Raw genomic sequence first — 22,574 nt, 5'->3', positions numbered from 1 at the left:
ACTTCAGCTGAAGACCTTGGTGGGTACTCCATCCTTGACATCCTCACCTTGGCGGGTACAACCTAAGAAGAGCGGATAACTTTGTAAATTTTTTCCAATGGGGGTAAATCGATTTCTCAGGATAACTAAGTAGTGTCTCAAACTTATTTGGGTCTACTCCAGTTCCATAATGTGCATCATCAATCATATCATCTAATGGATCCCAGTTCTCCTCTTCTATATTCCTCCTCATTTCCTTGGGTCTACTTGGCGGAGTTGGAGCGACATGCATTCTCTCCCCATACATCTACCAAAATCGTGTAACTTTTTTCGATTCTATTGAAAAGTGTTGTTTGATCTTACTAAGACCCATTTTCCTTACATTTCCACAATTAACACACGGGAAATAAGTAAATTTTAGGTCTTTCACATGTTCCGAACAAAATCTTAAGAACAAATCAACCCCATTTTTATATTCCACGGATAAACTAATCGCTGACATCCATTTTCTCTCCATATCTTCTCCTATGTCTATGAAAAATTAAACAAACAAAACTAAATAAGCATAAAACCGAGCATACGAAAAATTGGGCAGCATTTCTTCTATATTAGTAACCTAGCCATCTGTCAATCTAATCAAATCCAATCAAATAAGCACAACACAATACAAATATAATAATAGAATACATAATTCTAGACAAAACCGGGCAGCATTTCTCATATAATAGTGATGTTACACCCTGATTTCGAGAATGGGAATTTTGATCTTGAAATCCAGGCTCTTAAGGTGTAAGCTCGAGACTAGCAAAGTCGTCATGTGATCAGCAAGTCAGAGATAGTCTCGCTGAGCAGTAAATGTGACAACGTCGGGATTGGTGAGCTCAGGAACTACGTAGTCTTAGAGGTGTTCCGAGGTTATAAGTTAGGCTCGCAAATCGCAGTGGCAATGGTTCAACACTTGTATAAATTTCTTGATTTATTTTCTGCCCTCAGGCAAGATGATTCAAGCTCGAGTATTGTAAGCTCAAAGAGGATGGTCTCGTTAACATCACTTGTTGAGAACATAGGTAGACCAAGGTGACAAGCTCGTCATAGGTAAATGATCTTGAAGGTGTGTGAATCTTGCGTCCAAGCTCGCAAGCTGTGTGTGAACATGTTTATTGTTGTAAAATCCCTATGTTTAAGGGATCTGATGTAATTTGTTATTAAATCCCAAATATCATGGGATATTACCGCTTACATAGTAACTAATGTATTTAATGGCATTATTTTAATTGATTTTTGTAGAATAACTCCCTGAAATCTATGGGAAGAGATTCGGTAAACCACTTTATAAAAAGAGTGGGACGATTCAGTTGTAACGCAGACTCATGTACTAGGCAGATTTTAACTGCTGAACCACATAAAAAATTGTGTCTATATTATTTGTTTCCTCTGGTATATTTAGTTTAATTGCTCTTCTTTTCTAAGTTGACGAAAAACGGCGTCAACAGTTTGGTGTTTTCATTGAGAGCTATTAAACAAGAAGTGAGCCTGTTTAGATAGAAAGCCTCTCGAATCATCAATGGCCGCTGCAAGTAACCCCGATACGGGTGAGCGACCAATGCCCAATATACCTGAGGAGCAGATTCCTCATGGTGAAGATTACCCACGACGGCCTGGAAAGCAGCCCATGATGGATCCAGATCCTAAAGAAAGGAGCGATTCATCTAACTCTTGAGGTTCGCCTGCCCCCAGGCCTGACGAGGATATGTATTACAATCTTGAAAGATATGTTCCAAATGTGGAACTTGAAAACCACCTACTGCACAAACAGTTGGCAGAAGCAACAAAGCACAACGAAGTGTTAGCCAGACAGGCTGCTGGCGCCCAGGCACCTCCTCGGAGGCCTAGGGGACGTCCTTGTGAGAGCATGGACGCTAGGAGGGCAGAGTAGGTGCCACCACCAGCATCCCAGCCAGTTCAACCAAGGCCCCAGAGGAGTAATTGGGCTGAGGGTACTTCCAACCCGACTGCAGAAGCACAAACAAGAACGGGAAATAACTGAGCCCCCTCAGTGGCTTGGAACCTGAATCCGGATGCTGCACAAAACAACCCGGAGCCTGACACAGGAAAATTCGGAACCATCTAGGCCCGGCAATGGGAGACAGCCACTGTTTCCCATAAGACACCCACCATCGCCAATAAGGCATCCCTCGCCAGTTCAGGAGGTTCCACGACCTGCACATCGAGATGGAAATCGATGGGCTAGTCATGGATAGGGGAATGAAAGAGAAGCTACCCAAGATCGCAGGGCTCCTCAGCCTACGGGAAGCCAAATGTCAAGATCATAGACTGCTGAGACAAGGAGGCCAGTAGGGGACTGACCTCGTAATCGCCGAGCTATGAGTTATGTAAGTGAAAGCTCAGATTACACTCGCTCCATGAGCATTTACAACATGGAACCGAGACATACGGGGAATCAAGGCAATCACCCTGATCTGCGAGAACACTTAAACCACAATCGGGGTCAAGACAATCCCCCGAACCTAGATCTGCGAGACCATTTGAATGGCCATAAATAGCAAGCGTATAACCCTGTACCAAGACAGGGAGCTGGAGTTTTTATTAACGATAACTAGCCCCCTCAGGTCCAGGCTAGACCTCCAGTGGATTTAGTCCAAGAAAGGATTGAACAATTAGAGAGAGCATTCAGGCTCTTACAGAACGAGCGTGGGAGGGAAAAGGCTGAAGAGTCTGATGAAGAGCTCGAGCCTTTTGCCCCACATATCTCTAACACCCCATTCCCTCAGGGATTCAGGATACCTCATGTCCTGCCATTTGACGAAAGCTCAGATCCCTATAGCCATCTGAGCACATTCAACACCATTATGCGAGCCAACAATGTCGGTTACGAGCTCAGGTGTATGTTGTTCCCAGCCACACTTACAAGACCACCAAAAAACTGGTTTGAGAAGTACGAAAGGCATTCGATCACGTCTTGGGATCAATTGTCTAGGGACTATAAAATAAAAATCAAGGCTATGGTTGGCATCAGGCCCGAGGCCTCAGCCTTAACCAACATCCGACAACAACAAAAGGAGACGCTAAAAAGTTACCTCACGAGGTTTAACTTAGAAGTGGCTCGAGCTCGAGATGTCGACGATATTGGTCACCTGATGGCGGTTAGAGCAGGCATAATGCCGGGAAGTCCCCTCTGGGAAGACTTACAAAGGAAACCTATCAGGTCTTTAACCGAGTTCAATCGAAGGGCCCAGAGGTTTTTCAATGTAGAAGAGGCAAGGTCAGCGCTGAACATGACCTCACAGCCCGTAACTACAGCGACAAACATAAACACTGCCTCGACCTCGAAAGACCCCTCAACTTTGAAACCCCCTAGGGATAACCCTTCAAAAAGGAAGAAAAATGAAGGGAATAACCCCGAGGCAGATGGAGGGAAGAAGAAGAAAGGGGACCGATATTTCTCCGTATACAAGGTGTATACCGAGCTCAACGAGTCTCGGGAGAATATCTGTAACGACCCAAATTTACTAATAAGGCTTAAGGGCCTTGATTAGTGTGCCGGGAGGGCATAATTGGATTATATGTGATTTAATGATTTAAAAGCATGTTATATGATTATTTGAATATCTGTGATGCATGACTATGTGTATTAGTATGCATGTAGGCCCTGATTAGGTTAGAAGGGCATAATCATAATTTTGTCCCATTGAGGGCATAACTGTATATATATATGATAAATTGTCGAGACCACATTATTATGTGGATATATTTGTAATCTGTGACTCGAGACGATCCTAGTGAGCGGTTCAGCAAAAAGTCACGGCGGGGATTTATACCCAGCTCGGGGCGAGCCTGAGGGTATTTATGGGAATTTAGAGAATATATTGGGGTCAATTTTGACATTAAGGAATATAATTGGTGATTAGTTAGGTGTCGGGAAGTAAGTGGTAAATATTAGAGACACTCGAGGAATTAGCGGGAATTGGGTGAAATGACCAAAATGCCCCTAGGTGAATTAAAAGGCTTAGGAAATTATGGGAGGGTATTGTGATCATTTGGCTTATAAAGGATAGGTATTATTAAGGTTTTATACTTGGTGGAATTTGTAGAAGGGGCTGGAATTTTGAAGGAAAGAAAAGAAAGGAAAGAAAGAGAATTAGAAGTCTGTTTTTCTCTCCATCGATTTAGGCTCTTCTCCATCAATTCTTGAGGTTTTTTTGGAGTAGAAACTCAGGGAAAGTCAGAGTAAAAGCTTGAGGTTAGATTCCTTGGTCTGGCCTGAAGATTTAGCAAGGATTTTGCAAGGGCAATCCATTCATTTAAGGTAAGGTTCAGGGTAGTATTCAGTTCCTAGTATTGATGTTCAACTGGTTTTCCTAAGCAAAATTCTGTGGGAATTGTAGGGAGTTGAGGCTGAAGATTTGAGGAGGAGAAGGCTAAGCAAGAGTGGGACACAACCTAGGCTAAGCTCATCCATCAGAGGTAAGGAACTCAAGCTTAAGCTTTGTGATTTCTGTGGTTTTATTGAGTTTATGAGTTTTGGGTCCAGCCATGGTGAATTCTATGTTTGGAAATGCATGTGATTGGGTTATGTGTGTTTGGGAGGCTTGGGATGAATGGAGGAAGTTGGTAGGCTTGTTTTGGTGTTTGGTTGAGGTTTGGAAGAGTTTTGGTAAGGTTTGGCTCGGGGAAAATCGAAGGAGGGAAAAATGCAGGGTTGTTGTTCTGTGACTAGCGCTACAGCACTAGCCTTTGGGCGCTGTAGCACTAGGCCATGTTGTCAGGGACGTTTTTAGGTTCTATTTGTAGCGCTGTAGTGCCCTCCAAAGAGCGTTGTAGTGCTGCCCTGTTTCCAGAAAAGGGTTTTTTCCTGGGGGTTCCAGGTTTGATCCCACCACCCCGTTTGGAGGAATTAGAGCTTCCCGAGGGCTCGGGATTGGTTCTGAGGCTAGGTTTTGGACTTGAGGTTTGGTGATGATTCTAATCTATGGTTGTGACTAGGTGCGCGCTAGGGCTCAAGAGGGATCGTGCTTGAGGATCAAACACACAAAGCTAGCAAATCTGAAGGTAAGAAAACTGCACCCGGTTATGTGTTTGTGATGGGACTAAGTGCTCCCGATATCTATATAATGTCATAGATGGTATTATGCCATGGGACATGTGGTAAACAGCCTAAGGGAGCCGTGAATTATACATGCGCACAGGGCACGACTCGGCCACTGGTAGCCGAGGATAGCTTAATATTCATTGAGCTCGGTTTAAGCGGGCCGGAGTCAGTGGGATAAATAGAGGATGCGACCTAAGGGCATTAACCCTAGTTATCATATGTGGATTAATTGTTGATATGAAGTGATATAGCTGGTATGATGAATACTTGATTATCATGAATGCTTAAACTGTTGAGTATATGCTTATGTAATATGAGTTATCTGGTTGGTTGTTGAATGATTGCGCTCTGTTATTGTGTTTTCTTGCTGGGCCTTGGCTCACAGGTGCTTCGTGGTGCAGGTAAAGGCAAAGGAAAGTTGGACCAATCCTGAGATGGAGGGCTGCGGGGCTGAATGTACATAGTCAATTGTTCAGCCGCCACGGCCGAGGAGTGGAACAGGACGGGATATGCTTAACTGTTTGTTTTGCCTTAGTATAGCTAATCACTGAATGTAGATCTTGAATCTTTTGTAAAGCGTCTTTAACTTATTACTTCTAGGATCCCATGTGAAAAGAAAATGATTATTTATAAGAAATGCAGCTTTTGAGACCAAAATCTTTTAACCCTAGTTCAACTATAGTTTCAGTAACATGTTTTGAATTAAATGACTTGATTAGAAATTCTTGCACCTTTATAAACACTCAGTGTAACGGTCTTGGCTATCCAGGGCGTTACAACTTGGTATCAGAGTGTCCTAGGTTTAAGGGTTCCTGAAGACTGGCTGGACATGTACATTTGTCGCGAAAGTCAAGCATGACTCAGGGTTTGGTAAATTGTGTATACATGACTATGTGCTTAAATGATTTGAATGAGATATGATTCTTGATATCTGGTTGATTAATAGGGAGCATGAGATACTGATAGGGCTTGGCCCTTGACTATTGCATGATGATATTGAGGCATGCTTATCAGCATTGCTATGCATGTGAATGAATATATGGGTAAATATTTGGATAAATTGCTATATCTTGATTGCTTGTGAATGATTGGAGTTCCAGAGATGGATCATGAAAGGATTATTACCCTATCATCATAGTTTGATTGTCGAGTCGTTGATTGCAGATTGACTTGGATAAATATGCATCCAAGAAAATCTACACGACTAGCCGGCAATAGATCTGGGTTTAGAGATGATGACCAGAGCCAGACCCCTCCGCCAGTCCCTGAGAACTGGCAGCAGCTTATGGCAGACATGCAGGCTTGGCTATAGAGCCAAGATGAACAGATCTGAATTCTGCTGCAGCAGGCTCCATCAGGGAGTGTTGCCCCCATTGTACCACTTGCAGTGGTACCTGTTGTGCAGCCAGTAGAGGTTGGGAATAGATGGGAGCCATTGTATGAGCGGTTTAGGAAGCAGCAACCCCCGATCTTTGAGGGAGGACCTGATCCACTGAAAGTTAAATAGAGTGGTCTGTGCCACGTATATGCTGAGGGAGGACGCCTGAATCTAGTGGGAGGTGGCATCACAGACCAGAGATGTTACTGCTTTGACTTGGGAAGGATTTAAGGATTTATTTAGTGAGAAGTATTATAATGTTGCCATCAAGGCAGCGAAGATAAATGAGTTCGTGGGGCTGGTTCAGGGCAGCATGATAGTTACAAAATATACCCTAAAGTTTGACAGACTTACGAAGTTCGCACCAGATCTTGTGCCTACTGATGCAGCTAGGCAGGACAGATTTATTAGAGGGCTTAATGCTATGATAGCCCGAGATGTAAGAATTACAACAGTATCTGGAGGAACAACTTATGCCCATGCTGTGGAGAAGGCTCTTACCCCTGAGGAAGTGGAAAATAAGATTTGGAGGGAGAGTGTAGCAAGGCGGGAGGGTCACAGGGTGGTGCCTCCATATTCTAGTTTTGGTAGGGGCGGAGGCCCCAGTGATTCGAAGAGGAAGACCCCTGATGCTTTGACCGCTCGTGGTCCTGATAGGAGAGGTCGGGGTACTCAGGGTGGCCTTCAGGGAGGCGGTGATACATGGAGGATTTATCCTGAGTGCACGAGGTGCAGAAGATGCCATCCGGGCGAATGTCGGGCTAAAGCCTGTTATGTGTGCGGGGTGGTAGGACACCTTAAGAAAGATTGCCCGGCAGTGAAGAAGGGATGTGCGGGGAAGGTGGATAGCTTGACTCCAACTTGAGTGTTCACCCTGATGTAGGCGGAGGCCGAGGCTAGCCCCTCGGTAGTGATAGGTTTGATTTTGTAGCGTTGGCAATCCTTTTACTGTAGTGATTGACTCTGGTGCTACACATTTGTTTGTTCTCTAGTAGGGTGATTGATAGACTGTGTAGACCTAGTGAGTATTGTACTTCAGCGTTTGGGACTATTTTGCCTACAGGGGAACTAATAATATCTAGGAGATGGATTAGAGCACTGCCAGTGATAGTTGATGGTAGAAAGTTGTCAATAGATTTGATTGAGCTGAGTATGGAGGACTTTGATATGGTTTTGGGTATGGATTGGTTGGTTAGATATGGAGCTACCATTAATAGCATAAAGAAGATGGTGACTTTTGAGCCAGAGGGCGAGGATCCCTTTGTTTTTGTGGGAGCGGTGCATGGATCCTGCGTACCCAGGATATCAGCGCTGAGAGCCAGAGATCTATTACAAGGAGGGTGTATAGGTTTTCTGGCTAGTGTGGTGGATACCACCAGGGTTTCGCCAGTAGGACCAGAAGAGACCAGATTGGTTTGTGATTTCTTGGATGTATTCCCTGAGGACTTGTCGGGGTTGCCGCCACGTAGAGAGATTCAGTTTGTCATTGAATTGGCGCCGGCGACAGAACCAGTATCGAGGGCACCATATAGGATGGCACCGGCATAACTGAAAGAATTGAAGATACAGTTGCAGGAGCTTCTAGATTTAGGGTTCATCAAGCCTAGCTACTCGCCATGGGGTGCTCCAGTTCTGTTTGTGAAGAAGAAGGACGGGACTTTGAGAATGTTCATTGACTATAGGTAATTGAACAAGTTGACCATCAAGAATAAGTACCCCCTACCAAGGATTGATGACTTGTTCCATCAACTGCAGGGTAAGACGGTGCTCTCGAAGATTGATCTTCGATCTGGTTATCACCAGCTGAGGATCAAGGACAAGGACATACCGAAGATGGCCTTCCGAACGAGGTATGGGCACTATGAGTTTCTGGTCATGTCGTTTGGTTTGACCAATGCCTCAGCAGCCTTTATGGACTTAATGAATAGGGTGTTCAAAGACTTTCTGGATCAGTTCGTTATTGTCTTCATTGGCGACATCTTAGTGTACTCCAGTTCAGAAGTAGAGCACGAGATTCATCTCCGAAAGGTTCTTCAGAGGTTGAGGGAGCATCAGTTGTACGCCAAGTTTAAGAAATGTGAATTTTGGTTACTAGAAGTGACATTCCTTGGACATATTGTAGGTGCAGACGGGATTAAGGTGGATCCGACTAAGGTAGAGGCAGTTAGGGATTGGCCGAAGCCAAGGAATGCCTCGGAGGTGCGGAGTTTCCTTGGTTTAGCAGGTTATTACAGACGGTTTGTGGAAGGCTTCTCGAAGATAGCGGCGCCGATGACAAAACTGACACGAAAGAACTTGAAGTTTCTCTGGTTAGACAAGTGTGAAGACAGTTTCCAAGAGTTGAAGCGATGACTTATTTTTGCACCTGTGTTGAGTCTTCCTTCGGGGGAAGGGAAGTTTGTGGTCTATTGCGATACATCGAGATTGGGCTTAGGTTGTGTGTTGATGCAGAATGAGAAGGTCATAGCTTATGCATCACGACAGCTGAAGGAATATGAGCAGTGTTATCCTACCCATGATTTGGAGCTAGCAGCGGTGGTATTAGCATTGAAGATTTGGCAACATTATTTGTATGGGGAGAAGTGCGAGGTATACACTGACCATAAGAGTCTAAAGTATTTCTTCACACAGAAGGACCTGAACATGAGACAGAGGCGTTGGCTAGAGTTGGTGAAAGATTATGATTGTGATATTCTTTATCATTCGGGGAAAGCCAATGTAGTGGCGGATGCATTGAGTCGAAAAGGCCCAGGTCAATTATACAATTCTACCTAGATCTCAAGAAAGTTAGCTGATGAGATGGTCAGAGCAGGGATAGAATTGGTGGTAGGCCGGTTGGCCAATATTACTCTGCAGTGACCCTGCTAGAGCGGATTAAAGAGGGACAATTGGCATACGCTCAATTACAGGGGATTAGAGAGAATGTCTTTGCGAGAGTATCAGGACTATTCTATTTCTAAGGTTGGATTACTTCAGTATCAGGGAGGAGGGGATCAGACGAGAGATATTGGATGAGTCTCATACGACGCCGTACTCACTTCATCAGGGTACCATGAAGATGTACCAAGATCTAAGGATGTTATATTGGTGGCCCGGGATGAAGAAGGATGTGGTGAAGTATGTAGTCAGATGCTTAACCTGTCAACCAGTGAAAGCTGAGCATCAGCGACCAGCAGAGTTGCTTCAGCCTTTGGGTATTCCCGAGTGGAAATGGGAGGATATCACGATGGATTTTGTGGGAGGTTTACCCAGGACGGTTGGGCTTCATGACTCAGTGTGGGTGATAGTGGACAGGTACACCAATTTAGCCTATTTTCTTCCAGTGAAGTCAACATATACTGTGGATTAGTATGCTGAGTTGTATGAGAGGGAGATTGTACGTCTCCATGGGGTTCCTAAGTCCATAGTGTCAGACCGGGATCCCATCTTTACTTCCAAGTTTTGGAGGGGTTTGCAGAAGGCTATGGGAACTCAGTTGAAGTTTAGTACAGCCTTTCATCCTCAGACTGATGGACAGTCTGAGAGGATGATTAAGGTGTTGGAAGATATGCTCAGAGCTTGTGTGATTGACTTTGAAGGGTCATGGAGTAAATATCTTCCGTTGATTGAATTTTCATATAACAATAGTTACCAATCAACGATTGGAGTGGCTCCCTACGAGATGTTATATGGGAGGAAGTGCAGATCACCCATTCATTGGGATGAGATGGGTGAGAGGAAGTATTTGGGGCCAGATATGGTTCAGAGGGCAAGTGAAGCTATAGAGAAGATCCGAGCTAGGATGCTCGCCTCACAGAGTAGACAGAAAAGCTATGCTGATCCCAAGCGTAGGGACGTGGAGTTCCATGTTGGGGACCCCGTGTTTCTCCGAGTTTCACCATTACGAGGGGTGAGGAGGTTTGGTAAGAAGGGCAAGCTAAGCCCTAGGTTCATCGGACCTTTGGAGATCCTGGAAAGGATAGGTCAGGTGGCTTACAAGTTAGCCTTGCCACCATCATTGTCAGGAGTCCATGATGTATTCCATGTTTCTATGCTCCAGAAGTACGTCTCAGATGCGACTCATGTGTTGAGGTATGAAGACCTGGAATTACAGATAGACCTAGCTTATGAAGAGCAACCGGTTCAGATCCTAGATCGGAAGGACAAAGTATTACGGTATAAGATGATTCCTTTTGTTAAAGTGTTGTTGAGGAATAGTAAGGTCGAGGAAGCGACCGGGGAGCTTGAGACAGAGATGCGGGATCAGTATCCCGAGTTATTCAGGTAAATTTCGAGGACGAAATTCTCATTAGGAGGGGATAGTTGTAACGACCCAAATTTACTAATAAGGCTTAAGGGCCTTGATTAGTGTGCCGGGAGGGCATAATTGGATTATATGTGATTTAATGATTTAAAAGCATGTTATATGACTATTTGAATATCTGTGATGCATGACTATGTGTATTAGTATGCATGTAGGCCCTGATTAGGCTAGAAGGGCATAATCATAATTTTGGCCCATTGAGGGCATAACTGTATATATATATGTGATAAATTGTCGAGACCACATTATTATGTGGATATATTTGTAATCTGTGACTCGAGACGATCCTAGTGAGCGGTTCAGCGAAAAAGTCACAGCGGAGATTTATACCCGCTCAGGGCGAGCCTTGGGGTATTTCTGGGAATTTAGAGAATTTATTGGGGTCAATTTTGACATTAAGGAATATAATTGGTGATTAGTTAGGTGTCGGGAAGTAAGTGGTAAATATTAGAGACACTCAAGGAATTAACGGGAATTGGGTGAAATGACCAAAATGCCCCTAGGTGGATTAAAAGGCTTAGGAAATTATGGGAGGGTATTGTGGTCATTTGGCTTATAAAGGATAGGTATTATTAAGGTTTTATACTTAGTTGAATTTGTAGAAGGGGCTGGAATTCTGAAGGAAAGAAAAGAAAGGAAAGGAAGGAAAGAAAGAGAATTAGAAGTCTGTTTTTCTCTCCATCGATTTAGGCTTTTCTCCATCAATTCTTGAGGATTTTTTGGAGCAGAAACATAGGGCAAGTCAGAGTAAAAGCTTGAGGCTAGAGTCCTTGGTCTGGCCTGAAGATTTAGCAAGGATTTGGCAAGGGCAATCCATTCATTTGAGGTAAGGTTCAGGGTAGTATTCAGTTCCTAGTATTGATGTTCAGCTGGTTTTCCTAAGCAAAATTCTGTGGGAATTGTAGGGAGTTGAGGCTGAAGATTTGAGGAGGAGAAGGCTAAGCAAGAGTGGGACACAACCTAGGCTAAGCTCAACCATGAGAGGTAAGGAACTCAAGCTTAAGCTTTGTGATTTCTGTGGTTTTATTGAGTTTCTGAGTTTTGGATCCAGCCATGGTGAATTCTATGTTTAGGGAGGCATGTGATTGGGTTATGTGTGTTTGGGATGCTTGGGATGAATGGAGGATGTTGATAGGCTTGTTTTGGTGTTTGGTTGAGGTTTGGAAGAGTTTTGGTAAGGTTTGGCTCGGGGAAAATCGAAGGAGGGAAAAATGTAGGGTTGCTGTTCTGTGACTAGCGCTAGCCTTTGGGCGCTGTAGCGCTAGGCCAAGTTGTCAGGGATGTTTTTAGGTTCTGTTTGTAGCACTGTAGCACCCTCCAAAGAGCTATAGCGCTACCCTGTTTCCAGAAAAGGGTTTTTGGGTTATTTTCAAGGGTTTTTGCCCGGGGGTTCGGGGTTTGATCCTACCACCCCGTTTGGAGGAATTAGAGCTTCCCGAGGGCTCGGGATTGGTACCGAGGCTAGGTTTTGGAATTGAGGTTTGGTGATGGTTCTGTTCTATGGTTGTGACTAGGTGCGCGCTAGGGCTCAAGAGGGATCGTGCTGGAGGATCAAACACACAAAGCTAGCAAATCTGAAGGTAAGAAAACTGCACCCGGTTATGTGTTTGTGATGGGACTAAATGCTCCCGATATCTGTATAATGTCATAGATGGTATTATGCCATGGGACATGTGGTAAATGGCCTAAGGGAGCCATGAATTATATTTGTGCACAGGGCGCGGCTTGGCCACTGGTAGCCGAGGACAGCTTAATATTCATTGAGCTCGGTTTAAGCGGGCCGGAGTCAGTGGGATAAATAGAGGATGCGGCCTAAGGGCATTAACCCTAGTTATCATATGTGGATTGATTGTTGACATGAAGTTATATAGCTGGTATGATGAATACTTAAACTGTTGAGTATATGCTTATGTGATATGAGTTATCTGATTGGTTGTTGAATGATTGTGCTCTGTTATTGTGTTTTATTGCTGGGCCTTGGCTCACGGGTGCTTCGTGGTGCATGTAAAGGCAAAGGCAAGTTAGACCAATCCTGAGATGGAGGGCTGTGGGGCTGAATGTACATAGTCAGCTGTTCAGCCGCCACGGTCGAGGAGTGGAACAGGACGGGAAATGCTTAACTGTCTGTTTTGCCTTAGTATGGCTAATCACTGTATTTAGATCTTGAATCTTTTGTAAATAGTCTTTAACTTATTACTTATGGGATCCCATGTAAAAAGAAAATGATTATTTATAAGAAATGCAGCTTTTGAGATTAAAATCTTTTAACCCTAGTTCAATTATAGTTTCAGTAACACGTTTTGAATTAAATGACTTGATTAGCAAGTCTTGCACCTTTATAAACACTCAGTGTAACGGTCTTGGCTATCCAGGGCGTTACAATATCTACCTGGCTAATGAAAACCAGGTCCCATTCAAACGACCTAACCCCATGAGGAACCAAAAAGAAAAGAGAGATTCAAATAAATACTGTAGATTTCACCGAGATATCGAACATACAACCAATGAGTGTCAACAGTTGAAAGACGAGATCGAAGGTTTGATCTCGAGGGGTTATTTCAGACAGTACGTTAGAAACTGACATCCCAATCAAGCTTCCACAAGCCAAAGGGCAGAAGCTGCACCACCTGCCAAAAATAATAACTCCCGAGCTCAGGAGGATGAGCAACCCCTTCCGATTGATGGAGAAGATGTAATAACCATATCGGGAGGACCTCATATCGCAGGTTCAGGCAGGAATGCCCAAAAGAGATATGTAAATGAGCTCAAGACAGGCGATGGTTCTCCCTATGAACCCGAACCACAAGCTCTGATACAACAAAGGGTTGAGACTCAACCCATAACCTTTACTAAAGAGGAAGCATCACACGTCCAGTTTCCCCATAATGACCCCTTGGTCATTACCTTCAAACTCACGAACAAGAGGGTACGCCGAGTCCTGATTGATAACAGAAGCTCGTTGAATATCCTCTATAAAGCCACTCTAGAAAAGATGGGACTCGCACATCATGATCTAAAAGCATGTGCAACTACACTGTATGGTTTTTCAGGATAAGGGATTGCCTGTATGGAATCCATTGAACTCCCTGTGACCTTTGGAGACTATCTAGTCTCTATAACCACCATGATGGAGTTTGTCATGGAAGACCTCCCATCGGCCTACAATATACTACTCGGGAGACCCGCCCTAGTTGGGCTGGGGGCAATGCCATCTGTTAGGCACCTGGCCATCAAGTTCCCGACTTCTAGTGGCATTGGGATGTTGAAAGGGGACCAGCTAGCGGGGAGGGAATGCTATAGTACCTCCATTAGGGGAAAGAAGCAAACAAGTGCACAGACACTTGTAATTATTCAGAACAAGGATGGCACGGTCTTCGAGATAGATGAAGAGATCGACCCCAGAATAGAAGAAAAGGTTGACCTCGAACCTCTAAAAGAGCTTGAGGAAGTCAAGCTCGAAGAAACAGGCCCCACAAAGATATTAAATGTGGGTAAGAATCTTTCTGAAGAAGCAAAATAACAATCAATCCATTTCTTAAAAGAAAACCAGGATGTATTCGCATGGTCACACTCAGACATGGTGGGAATCAGTCCAAATGTCATGAGCCACGCACTTTACATCGACAAAAGCTTCCCCCCGAAGTAGAAAAAGCGAAGACTCATGAACAACGATAGAAAGAAGGCCCTCAAGGAAGGAGTCAACAGGTTAAAGGCAAATAGATTCATACGAGACGCCTTCTATCCTGATTGGATTACTAATCCAGTGTTGGTTCCGAAGTCCAACGGCACGTGGCGAACCTGTATCTACTACTCCGACCTTAACAAGGCATGCCCTAAATATTGTTTCCCCTTACCTCGGATTGATCAGCTCGTAGATGCCACTTCATGTCATGGGATCATGTCATTCATGGATGCTTATTCTGGATATAACCAGATCGCCATGCACGTGCCGGACCAAGAGCATACGAGTTTTGTAACCGATAAAGGGCTATACGGCTATAATGTCATGCCTTTCGGACTCAAAAACACTAGAGCAACGTACCAAATACTGGTAAATAGAATGTTCACCAAGCATATAGGTAATAACATGGAAGTTTATGTTGACGACATGCTAGTCAAGTCCAAACATAACAATAACCATGTGGATGATCTCGTGGAATGCTTCACTGTACTAAAGAAATATAACATGAAACTCAACCCACAAAAATGCTTTTTCAGAGTATCTTCTGGAAATTTTCTGGGGTTCATAGTGAATGCGTGAGGAATAGAGGTTAATCCTGACAAGATCAAGGCATTGATTGATATGCCCTCACCTCAAAAGCATAAGGATGTCCAGAGTTTAACTAGACGAATGGCAGCACTAAGCAGGTTTGTTTCAAAATCTACAGACCGTTGTCTTCCTTTTTTCAACCTTTTGAGAGGGGGCAAAAAGTTTGAGTGGTCAGAGGAATGAGAGCTTTCATTCCAGGACCTAAAGAAACATCTCGTCGAACCACCGATCTTGTCAAAGCCTATCACAGGAGAGGTTGTACTTGTACCTCGCTACCACCGAGCAAGCCATTAGTGTCATGCTCGTCCGAGAAGACAAGAAGTTACAAAAACCAGTGTACTATGTCAACAAAAGGTTACTGGGGGCAGAATCGAGATACCCTATAACGGAAAAACTAGCTCTCAGCCTGATCCACTCATCTCGAAAGCTCCGTCCTTATTTCCAAGCACACCCTATTCATGTGTTTAACTGACCAACCACTACAACATGTTCTATCTAAACCAGAAGCCTCTGGAAGATTGTTAAAGTGGGCTGTCAAACTCGGACAATTCAAGATCACATATCACCTGAGAACGACCATAAAGGGACAAGCCCTGGCGAATTTCATTGTAGAATGTACTGGAGTGTCTAACGACGAAGTTGTAATGACAGCCCACGAGATGTGGAAACTTTATGTCGATGGATCCTCCAACAAAAATTGATCAAGGGCAGGTTTCATACTGATCACTCCAGCGGGAAGTCAATTTCATTCCGCTTTAAGGTTCAACTTCGAAGCATCAAATAATGAAGTTGAATATGAAGCATTATTGGTAGGACTTCGAATAGCCAAGGAACTCAAAGCATAGGCTATACACTGCTATAGTGATTCACAGTTAGTGGTCAACCAAATTTTAGGGGAATATCAGGCTCGTGGCATAAATATGGGTGCATATTTGGAGAAAGCCAAGGTTGCACTCGGATAGTTCAAGTTCTACACTATAGAGCAAGTTCCTCGAGAACAAAATTCAAACGCGGATGCGTTGGCCAAGCCACTATGACTAGCGAGACTGATATACTGAACGTGGTCCCAATAGAGTTTCTATCGACCTTGAGTATGAATGATCTTGATGAAGAAGACGTATGCATGATCGACTCTCAACCTACCTAGATGTCCCCAATAATCAATTACCTCAAAACCAGAATTCTCCTAGCAGAATAGAATGAGGCTCAGAAATTGATGTGTCAGATCCCGAGATAGACTATTGTGGAAGGAAGGTTGTATCGAAGAGGGTATTTTATGCCACTACTCCGATGTGTAACTCCACCCGAGGCAAAGAAAATTATGGAAGAAATTCATGAAGGATTTTGTGGAGACCACACTGGGGGGCATAGCCTATCCAAAAAAGTGATAAGACAGGGGTATTTCTGGCCCACAGTCAAGGCAGACGCATTCGAATATGTCAAAAGATGTGATAAGTGCCAGCAATTTGCTTCAATTCCACGAGCTCCACCTACCGAGCTAACCATGCTGACCTCCCCATGGCCATTTGCGATGTGGGGAATCGATCTTATAGGCTCATTACCAACAGGAAAAGGTGGAGTGAAGTATGATGTGGTTGCGGTCGATTATTTCACAAAATGGACTGAAGCCGAATCCCTACCAACAATTACCTCAAAAAAAAAGTTTTAGACTTTGTGGTAAAAAAACATCATCTGCCGATATGGAATGCCCAGAAAGATAGTGTCGGACAATGGTACCCAGTTCGACAGTGACTTGTTTACCCATTTCTGCGAAAAGAATGGGATAATAAAAAGCTTCTCCTCTGTCGCCCATCCCCAATCAAACGGCCAGGTCGAAGCAGTCAACAAAACCCTTAAAAGCTCCATAAAGAAAAGGTTGGAGGAGGCTAAAGGAAGGTGGCCCAAGGAGTTACCCCAAGTTTTGTGGGCCTATCAAACTACAGCTCGAACTTCGATAGGACATACCCCATTTTCCCTAGCATATGGATGCGAGGCCATGTTTCCAATTGAAGTCAAAATACCTACAATACAGAGTCATGCCTATGATCAGGCCTCGAACCAATCCCAACTCAAAGAAAGTCTAGACCTTATTGAAGAAAGACAAGATGAAGCTCAATTGAGAAATGCCGTATATTAGCAACGAACTACTCGATATTTCAATAAAAAGGTTCGAGATAGAAAATTCAGATTGGGGGACTTGGTATTAAGACGTGTATTCCTGGCTACAAGGGACCCGTTGGCTGGTGTACTCGGACCTAACTGGGAAGGACCTTACCAGATTGAGTCTATTATCCGACTTGGGGTTTATAATTTAGCGAGGTTGAACGGAGAACTGGTACCGCGAGCTTGGAATGGTGAACATCTACGACCCTACTATCAGTAGTGTAGGATAATGTTTTATTATAACCAAGCTTGTTTATTTTTCAAACTTTTTATTATTAAAATGTTAAACTTTGCTCAAAAGTTATTTTCTTTACTAACTGTTGTATTTTTTGCAAACTCTCCTAATTCAATAACCTATGGTCACACTCATAGGATATTAAGGGGGCATCAGTGGTATACAATAATACCATAAGTTTGAAAAAATAACATGGAATAAAGTGTTTGGATATAACCAGATACGCGAGCTAAGATGATCTGGACATAGCCAGATTATCAAAATTATAAGTGTCTGGATATAACCAGATACCCGAGCTAAGATGAATTGGACATAACCAGATTATCAAAATTATAAATGTCTGGATATAAACAGATACACGAGGTAAGATGATCTTGACATAACCAAATTATCAAAATTACAAGTGTATGGATTACAAACCAGACACGAGCTAAATAAGTTTGGAACAAACTAGCTAAAACTAATCGGCAGAAAGTTGGAATATAAATAAACCTACTCCGAGCTAAGTCAAGTTCGAGGCTGGAATATTTTGCAAAAAAGATAGTTTCGACCTCACAACCTTGGGGAGCTACTTGAGGAAGAGAAAAAGTGACTAGAAAAGCAAGATATAACTAAACTACTAAACTTACATGCCATATAAGCATTTTCAAGTGCATGGTGAAATTAAGGTTTGACCTTGACAAATAATGAGATCGAACATGGATACATCGAGTAAACTATGCATGAATGCATTGAAACTCGAGCTTAAATCCAACATATGTGTTTGTACGAATAAACAAACATAAAAGCAAACCTTTAATATAAGATGCTTGAAATATTCGACCCGGAAATGTAAAGCAAAAATATTAAAGTAAAAGCTGAATGTAATAATCAAGTGTATAAAGGTTTTCGAGCAAAGAAAATCATATACATAAGGATTAAAATTATTGTTTGAACAAGTATAAAATAGCCCTAAAGCGAGATATAAATTCTCTTTACCCGAAGGGCTTAACTAAAAAAAAAAGTGGGTTACAAAAACTTAATGGGACGCAGCCCATGACCTCGCTTTTATGAAGCAGGTGCATCCTCCTTGGAAGCATCAGGCTTCTCTGCCACCTTTTCAGCCTCCTCCTTGGCATCCTCCTCGTCTAGCTGAGCCTGCCACCTCTCAAGGAACTCATCTTCAAAATTGTCCAGAAAGCTGGTATCGAGATTAGCATTGTTGGCCCAGATTCGATACATGGCCATATCAACAGCATGATCTTTCTTCCGCTTGAACTCCTCAAGAAGGCGAGCCTTCTCACCTTCGATTATATCAAAGGTGGCCTTCTTCTCCTCCTCGAGTTTGGCATTCAACTCCTAAAGCTCCTTGACTCTAGAGTCCCTCTCCTTGATCTCAGAATCTTTAGCCTCAAGCTTTGACTGGAGCTCAGACTTTGTGGCCTTAAGCTCGTCTACGAGCTTAATCTGGAGGTTCTTCGACTCTTGAGCATAGGATAAGCTCGAGTGGACTTTGTTATTCAGATTTTAGTTAAGGTGAGCAAATGCGGCAAGGGCCTATACAGAAACAAAATGGGTTAGAATACATACAGAATAAATCTGAATAGGCAGCATGACAGAGTAAAAAGAATTATCTGTGACAAAGAGCGTTGTTGGCTCGACAGGAGGTTAGGAATTGCCATTCAGCGACGCCAAGGTTTCTGAAACTTTGGCCAACTCGAGACAGTACATCTGAGCCCAGAGTGGCGCCGTGTGTCCCCACACCATTGTTGATCACATACTCAGGGAATGGGTCGAAATCGACAACAAGTAGTCCCGAGTGGGAACCAGCTGCTTTGGGGCGGGAGCAGCCTTTTGTGAAGTTTGAATGGCAGGAGGCGAGGGGAGCAAGATCTCAGTGGAGACTATGACCTCGGGATTCGTATCAACAGCCTGGCTCGGGTCGTGTGTGTCCGAGGCAGGAGGTGTCACCTCTGTGAGGCCCTCAGGCGCTTGCTCTGCTTACCACCGGAGCGGCGGTTGAGCACATTGTCTAAATCAGACTCCATGTCTCCTACATATACACAATTTACACATTAGTGATCGAGCTTAAACTACAAAAAGAAACAAGGCTACAGTCAAAAGAAACCTAACTGGTACTCTTCCCCGAGCTTGTGTTCGGCGACCAAGTAATCCCTCTATCTTCAGAGGATGCTGGGGGAGTCCCTTCCCTCTATGTGGGGGATAGCCTCGAAAGGTCTCTATAGTCATTGGTCTCATATTGAACAGCAACCCCATCCCAAACTTTGTTTAAACTATACATAGTTTGGAATTTTCCTAACCAACTATCGAACCTATGAACCCTCTCATCTACCCAAGACCAAACATGAAAGTTATCTCTGGAATCCGAGAATAGGATCAGAGTGTCGAGCTTGTACTTAAGCATTGAAGGAGACTACATGGCCGAGCTAAGTATTACTTTACCTTTACCACCTGAGCTCGAGGTCTCGTCTTGGGCTTCGTTTCCCGAAGCAGGCCTGTCATGACGGCGAGCCACAAAGGGGCGGGCTCGTGAGCTCGACGACCTCCGTCTCGGGGGGAGCTCCTCAGTAGGAAATGGCACATGCTCCCACTCAAGGTACTTGCAGTATGTAGGGTCGTCTGTCGACTGGTCTTGCTCCCGGAGGCCACAGGCTTGAAGCCTATCTTCATGGAGAAGATAGGACAGGAGCGCCGGCCATACGACAGTTGAAGTAGAGTTAACTTGTGCTCCACCATTGACTCTGAGGGTGTTGGACTGTGATAATTGGCTGAATAAATGGACAAATTATTATTTCGAGCCTAGTCATTAAACGAACAAAAAAAATGGAATGGGTATGAGTACTTACAGATTCATTGGAATGAGTAGAATTTGGAAGGAGCGAGGCCATCCGTCCAGAAGAAGGCCAGCTTGACATTCAAAGGGTGGTTCGGCATATCCTTGAAAATATTTTTCTCTTTTGGGTAGCTTGACAAATAGTAGAAGTCATCCCCTCCCCAAGCTCGAGAGGGGTTACTCTTCAGACAGAAGAGGTATAGGATCTCTTGCAGTGAGGGTCCTTCCCACTTCACCTCGTGGTACAGAGACTTGAGGGGGGATAAAACCCTATATGAATTTCTCTGGAGTTGGAAAGGGGCGAGCCCAACAAATTCTAGAAAATCCTTAAAAAAATGATTTTAAGAGCAGTAGAACCCCTGCCTTCATATGCTCATGACTCCAGGCCACGAGCTTAATCTTGCTATTGGGCCTGCCATCACCCCGGGCATAGCAGCTCCGCTCATTCGGAGTTGTAGGATGACACATCAACGTGCTAGAAAGCTTCAGGCTGTGGCGAGCTAGAATGTAAGAAATTTGGCCTATTGAGGTGACCAAGCTCTAGTAATGTCCAGCCTCGAAAAAACCCTCTTGCATGATCGGAATTGATGTCGCTCGTGAAGTAGAAGGCCGGTCTAAAGGGTCCTCCATCAGCGAGAAGGAAAGTGCACCGGCTCGTAAGCAATGGTCACTTTGAGTTTGGGATCGAGTGGGATAGGTCTGAGCTTGGGGTCTGGATCCGAATAAATTGTGACCCAAAGTTTCTTCCTTTTTCTTTCCTCAACCTCGTCAATCTAACGTCGGAAATGGGCTCGGATATCCTCTTGTTTGCACCTCACGCGGTGCTCGTGTATTAGTCGTTGGTTCTTGGTGAAGGGAGATTCTGGACTGGTAGTTGATGGAGAATAAGGGATTGCGAGCACTGGCCCCACCGATTCTCAGAGTTCTACGACATCTAGCAAGAAAGAAAAGGATGAGGGCCAAACATACAAGAAATCAGAGTATAATTTTGGTGATTCGAGCTCGAAGGCTCGATCGAGATCACGAAGTAAGCTCAATCGAGACAGAGGTCTCAAAAGGACAGGTCAAATTCGAGGAGGAACCCCGAACTATTGTAAAGTTCGGGCTTCAAACGTGTATTTGATGTGAGAGTGGGAAAGTGTGGGTTCATTTTAAGAATCCCAGATTTTCAGGCGAAAAGTTAACAGTTACCCAAAATGGTGATAATTTTGGGATTTGTGCAACTGAAAAACCTAATTCAGAACCCCATTTCTTGGCTTACATGACACATTAACCGTAGTCTGAAAACACCCCACGTTTGCATTTTTTACACTAAATATTGGTTTTAAAACTATGTTGTCAAAGATTTCGAATCGAAAGTTTGTTTTAAGCAATATTGCTACAACTACCAACTACAACATACATTCATACGAGAATAAAAAACACAAAATGCACGAAGAAATAAAAATACAAGAGTCAAGAACAAGAAACTTACACACAGTGGCTTGCAGATACAGAAAGATTGACGACTGTAATAGCAGTTGCAAGGTAGCTCTTACGGAGTCAAAAATTCTAGGGGAATTATGTCTCTTCAGTTTGGAGAACATGCAAAGATGAAAATGGAATTTTCAGCTCTGGTTTTTTCTTTTCTCTCCGAAACATGAAACGTGAAGATAAAAGTGAAGAAGAAGAGAAGGTGAGACCATATATATATGCATACCAAGAGGAGGTCAAGGATCGAGCTAATCTGGGCCATTGGCTGGATTCGACATCTGATCAAACAGTCGGGGGCAAACGTGGCAATGGCGACAAAAATCTGGCATGCGAATAAACGTGGGTGTGGTGAAAAAGTACTCAAGTACTTTTATTGAGCAATCCGCGACTAACGCATGTCCACAATTGAGTGTAGTAGGTGGCTCAATTTTTGAAAGAGGCAGTTCAAAAGTTTCCTTCTCATTGGATTCGAACTAATACTTTTGAGGGGGAAAAATGTTACAACCGGATTTCGAGAATGAGAATTTTGATCTCAAAATCCAGGTTTGTAAGGTGTAAGCTCGAGACTAGCACAGTCGTCATGTGATCAGAAAGTCAGAGATAGTCTCGTTGAGCAGTAAATGTGACAACATCGGGATTGGTGAACTCGGGAACTACGTAGTCTCAAAGGTGTTCTGAGGTTATAAGTTAGGCTCACAACTCGCAGTGGCAATGGTTCAACACTTGTATAAATTTCTTGATTTATTTCCTGCCCTCAGGCAAGACAATTCGAGCTCGAGTATTGTAAGCTTGAAGAGGATGGTCTCGTCAATATCACTTGTTGAGAACAT

This window comes from Humulus lupulus, chromosome 1, assembly GCF_963169125.1.
Source record: "Humulus lupulus chromosome 1, drHumLupu1.1, whole genome shotgun sequence".
In the NCBI taxonomy this organism is placed as follows: domain Eukaryota; kingdom Viridiplantae; phylum Streptophyta; class Magnoliopsida; order Rosales; family Cannabaceae; genus Humulus; species Humulus lupulus.
The sequence above is the reverse complement of the archived record's forward strand: the minus strand, read 5'-3'. Positions refer to the sequence as shown.